Consider the following 5,923-nt stretch of genomic DNA (forward strand, 5'->3'; position numbering starts at 1 on the left):
TACCGCGGCCCCTGCTTCCTCAGGCGGAACTCCGGGTTGAGGAGTTACTCGGAAGGCTGCCAAGATATCAGTATCTTTGACTTCATATTCAGGAGTATAATAAGTCAATTTATACTCTTTAACACCAACTTTGAATCAACACTTGCTTTAGTCTCTGTTTGTGGTGACATAAGTCCCTCCCTACAACTCATGAATTAAGAATTCTCGCAACAACAAGGTCTACTCGATATAAATGAGGAGTTAATGAAACCTTTTCGAAGAAATCTTTCAAAAAATTATCAACGAATCCGAAAGGTTCCTTATTAGACCATGGTATTTGATTCGCCAAATACATCATTATTCTATATTCTTTCATATGTATGGCGCAACCTGATCCGTGTTTTTCAAGTTTATAATTCCTTACTTTTTTGAATCAAAATTCTAAATGCAAATGAAATAAATGAAATAGAAATGATAAGAAATAGATAAATAATATAAAAATAATACTAATATATATTAGAATATATATATAATAGAATAGATAAATATATAATAGAATTAATATTCTAACATCTAATATAAATTATATATTATAAGCTCAATAAAATAAGAAATTCACCCTTGACAGTAATATATATTTGTATATATAAATCCTAGATGTGAAAACAGGCGTAATTCGGCCCTGAAATGAAAAAAAAAGGGAATATAGATGGAAAAAGGGGGGAGAGGTTGGACGTAAAGTAAAAAAAAATCGATATGCTAAAATAAAATATGAAATGAAATTGAAACAAGGCTAATGAGATAGAAATAAGGAATCATAAATAGAGTTCGGGTTCGAATTCCATAGATAATATGGATGGTGTTGCCTATAATGATGGACAAATGAAAGACTCTCCCAAAATTTTTATTTATCCACTTCCTATTTTGAAAATAGGTTGGTTGAACTTAAAAATTCCTTCATTGAATAAGGAACCAATCCAATTGCATGCACTTGAATTGGATGGGACCAACGAAATCGAGCGCTAACCCCCATTTCTTATTGAATTAACCGATCAACCTCCTGTCGAAGATTTATTTTGTATTAGATAATTTTGGAAAAAAAAAAATTGACATATTTCACTTTATTATGAAAATAAATCCTACTACTTCTGTTCCTGGAGTTTCCACGCTTGAAAAAGAAAATCTGGGGCGTATTTCTCAAATCATCGGTCCAGTACTGGATGTAGCCTTTCCCCCGGGCAAGATGCCTAATATTTACAACGCCCTAGTAGTTAAGGGTCAAGATACCGCCGGTCAACAAATTAATGTAACTTGTGAGGTACAGCAATTATTAGGAAATAATCGAGTTAGAGCTGTAGCTATGAGCGCTACAGATGGTCTAACGAGAGGAATGGAAGTGATTGACACGGGAGCTGCTCTAAGTGTTCCAGTCGGCGGAGCGACCCTAGGACGAATTTTAACGTGCTTGGGGCCGTTGATAATTAGGTCCTGTAGATACTCGCACAACATCCCTATTCATAAATCCGCGCCCTTTCATACAATTAGATACAAAATTATCTATTTTTGAAACAGGAATTAAAGTAGTCGATCTTTTAGCTCCTTATCGTCGTGGAGGAAAAATCGGACTATTTGGGGGGGCTGGGGTAGGTAAAACAGTACTCATTATGGAATTGATCAACAACATTGCCAAAGCTCATGGGGGCGTATCCGTATTTGGCGGAGTAGGTGAACGGACTCGTGAAGAAATGATCTTTACATGGAAATGAAAGAATCTGGAGTAATTAATGAACAAAATCTTGCGGAATCAAAAGTGGCTTTAGTCTACGGTCAGATGAATGAACCGCCAGGAGCTCGTATGAGAGTTGGATTGACTGCCTAACTATGGCGGAATATTTCCGAGATGTTAATGAACAAGACGTACTTCTATTTATAGACAATATCTTCCGTTTTGTCCAAGCGGGATCGAAGTATCTGCCTTATTGGGTAGAATGCCTTCCGCTGTGGGTTATCAACCCACCCTTAGTACCGAAATGGGTACTTTACAAGAAAGAATTACTTCTACCAAGGAGGATCCATAACTTCTATTCAAGCAGTTTATGTACCTGCGGATGATTTGACCGACCCTGCCCTGCCACAACATTTGCGCATTTAGATGCTACTACCGTACTATCAAGAGGATTAGCTGCCAAAGGTATTTATCCAGCGGTAGATCCTTTAGACTCAACGTCCACTATGCTCCAACCTCGAATCGTTGGTGAGGAACATTATGAAACTGCGCAAAGGGTTAAGCAAACCTTACAGCGTTACAAAGAACTTCAGGACATTATAGCTATCCTTGGGTTGGACGAATTGTCCGAAGAGGATCGCTTAACCGTAGCAAAGCGCGAAAATTGAGCGTTTCTTATCACAACCCTTTTTCGTAGCGGAAGTATTTACCGGTTCCCCAGGAAATATGTTGGTCTAGTAGAAACAATTAGAGGATTTAAATTGATCCTTTCCGGAGAATTAGACGGTCTTCCTGAACAGGCCTTTTATTTGGTAGGTAACATCGACGAAGCTACTGCGAAGGCTACGAACTTAGAAATGGAGAGCAAATTGAAGAAATGACCTTAAATCTTTGCGTACTTACCCTAATCAATTGTTTGGGATTCAGAAGTGAAAGAAATCATTTTATCTACTAATAGCGGACAAATTGGCGTATTACCAAATCACGCGCCTATTGCCACAGCTGTAGTATATAGGTATTTTGAGAATACGCCTTAACGACCAATGGTTAACGATGGCTCTGATGGGTGGTTTTGCTAGAATAGGCAACAATGAAATCACTATTTTAGTAAATGATGCGGAGAAGGGTAGTGACATTGATCCACAAGAAGCTCAGCAAGCTCTTGAAATAGCGGAAGCTAACTTGAGGAAAGCTGAAGGCAAGAAGCAAACAATTGAGGCAAATCTAGCTCTCAGACGGGCTGGGACACGAGTCGAGGGCTATCAACGCGATTTCGTAACGAGTTGGTTAATCGAAAAAATTTCCGTAGAAACAGAACTTTCGTTTATACATCCATTTGATTCTGCCGATTAAATAGAATCAAATACAATCAAAAGTGAAATCAGATTTTGATCTAACGAAAAATTTGAAAATTGAAAACGGAAATAGAATAGGATGAAAAAGATAGAAAATCAATAAAAGAAGGTGGGTAGAAAAACTTATTAGACACCGGGATCGATGGTATCTAATAAGTTCTACCTACTATTGGATTTGAACCAATGACTCCACGCCGTATGAAAGCAATACTCTAACCACTGAGTTAAGTAGGTCATTTATTATCATAAGGAATCATAAAGAGAAGAAAAGGGACCTATTACATCGATGGATTATAAATCCAATATTACTTCTAAACAATACCAATCAAACCGACCAAAAGGTATGATTATGATGTTGGATCATGTAATATTCATCTTGACAAGAAATTATCTACATAATATGATAAAATATATCCACAAACACAAGGGCTATAAGCTCAGTTGGTAGAGCACCTCGTTTACACGTGCGCCAATGTTTTCAGGGAAGTCTATCATGCACAATCAAAAGAATTGATCTTTTGAGAAATCGATGTCTTACTCCATTACTTTGAAGGAACAAAACAAAGAGAACAATAGCCTGACAAATGGTTCGGTCCGATTCGGGTGCCGTTTGCGGCAAGATCCGAATCAAACCCATCATGATTTGAGATATTGATAGGGTGAATACCCGGTCTATTCAATGCTAGGCATAATGAGTATAAGGACCTCAAAATGCTCTTTTCGTCCTATGAATCTTAAGGTGTATGAGAAGTTTCATGTTTGATTTTAATAATCAGGATGGTAGAGACTCCATTTAACTTAGGTTGATCTAGGCCAGAAACAGACCTACGTCAAGAATAACCCTTCCCTCTTTGAAACACTTTGGAAGTGCTCCTGTATCAGTAATGAATCAGAGCACAATGAATCAGACTTTTCTGAACCTTCTTCTTTTCTGTTAGAAAAAATATATATATGATGAACTAACATATTTTTCTATCAGTTAATGAAGAGCCAATGCAAAAAAAAAAAAATGCATGTTGGGTCTTTGAAATAGGCCGAATCATTTTGATAATAATCAGTTCGATCTGTTTTACAAAGAAGGTCTACGGTTCAGAATCCGTGTAACCCTATATTTTCCAATTTTCTATTTTATTAATTTTAAATATTCATTAAATTTAATAATTAAGAAAAATGAAAATAATATTCTTAAAACTAAAAGCAAACTAAAACAATAAAATAAAGAATGTCCAAATACAACTAAAAATAAAATCTAGTTTTTTTCCTGGTATTGTATTCTTTGTTGATTGGAACTGGTCGCTTCCAGTTGCTTGGTTAAAATCATTCCCATAAGCTCGCTCACAGGAGATCACTCAGAGTATAACCCTGAAAACAAAAGCGCATTTCAACGGATCCAATCGCTCTTTTTTTTCTTGGATGAAATAAAATAAACAAAAACCCATTTTCTTAATTAATCCTGCGGGTACGATTGATTTTGATTGATTCTATATAAATAGATATAAAATAAAAATTTCTATTTATTCTAAATCTATAATTTTCGAATTTATATTTAGAATAAATGAATTTCGAATAAAAGTTTTTTATTTCTAAAATTCTAATAAATATTAGATATTAGTTAGATATTAGAATTCCTTTTATTTAGAAAAATCCAGAAATGAAGTGAGAAACGAAAAAGTATTACTTGTTTTGGATTTGTATAGTATTATACTATATATAGTATAAATATATGTTATACTAGTATTATACAAAATTAGTACTATATCGAAATGAAATCGAAATAAGTGGAATGTAAATATAAAATAGGATTAATTCCAATCAATAAATCTTAAAAACGCAACATGGAAACACCGCAAACAAACGAAACTGGACGATTCGATCAAACTGAATTGTTGTTTTATTCTAAACAAACAGTTGCGGATGACTTGACAATGAATTCAGGTCGAAGCGACTAATCCGATCTATTTTTCACATTCATAGGAGTTCGTCTATGTTTCTTGCTTTACGAATATGATATTTTCTGGGCATTTCTAATAATATCAAGTGCTATTCCTATTTTGGCATTTCTAATTTCTGGAGTTTTAGCCCCGATTAGAAAGGGTCGAAGAAAAACTTTCTAGTTATGAATCGGGTATAGAACCAATGGGCGATGCTTGGTTACAATTTCGAATCCGTTATTATATGTTTGCTCTAGTTTTGTTGTTTTTGATGTTGAAACGGTTTCTTTATCCATGGGCAATGAGTTTCGATGTATTAGGGGTACCCGTATTCATAGAAGCTTTCATTTTCGATCTTATCCTAATTGTTGGTTCAGTTTATGCAGTGGCGAAAAGGAGCATTGGAATGGTCTTAGTTCCTGAATATTCAGATAATAAAAGAAAAGAAAAGTCAAAATAATAATAACATTGAGTATGAATTCATCGAATTTCCCTTGCTTGATCGAACAACCCAAAATTCAGTTATTTCAACTTCATTAAATGATCTTTCAAATTGGTCAAGACTCTCGGTTTATGGCCCTTCTTTATAGTACCAGTTGTTGCTTTATTAGATTTGCTTCATTAATAGGCTCACGCTTCGACTTTGATCGTTATGAGGCTGGTACCAAGATCGAGTCCCTAGACAGGCCAGACCTAATTTTAACAGCTGGAACAGTAACAATGAAATGGCGCCCTCTTTAGTAGGATTGTGAGAACAAATGCCCGAACCTAAATATGTTGTTGCACTAGGGCGCGTGTACAATTACAGGAGGGATGTTCAGTACTGATTCTTATAGTACTGTTCGGGGGTCGATAAGCTAATTCCGTGGATGTCTATTTGCCGGGCTGTCCCCTAAACCCGAGGCAGTTATAGATGCTATAACAAAACTTCG

At 35.6% G+C, this 5,923-nt stretch overlaps 2 pseudogenes across 1 annotated transcript; one reads left to right on the forward strand and one right to left on the reverse strand.

Moving 5' to 3' along the window:
• LOC128289122 (ribulose bisphosphate carboxylase large chain-like) overlaps positions 1-357 on the reverse strand; it is a 1,843-nt pseudogene extending 1,486 nt beyond the window's left edge.
• A 250-nt stretch (positions 358-607) lies between these two features.
• Positions 608-2,605, forward strand: LOC128289123 (ATP synthase subunit beta, chloroplastic-like; annotated as a pseudogene). Its single transcript, XR_008278869.1, has one exon. The product of XR_008278869.1 is annotated as an ATP synthase subunit beta, chloroplastic-like (transcript).
• Positions 2,606-5,923: the final 3,318 nt, after the last annotated feature.

This window comes from Gossypium arboreum, unplaced genomic scaffold (genome assembly GCF_025698485.1).
Source record: "Gossypium arboreum isolate Shixiya-1 unplaced genomic scaffold, ASM2569848v2 Contig00468, whole genome shotgun sequence".
NCBI lineage: Eukaryota > Viridiplantae > Streptophyta > Magnoliopsida > Malvales > Malvaceae > Gossypium > Gossypium arboreum.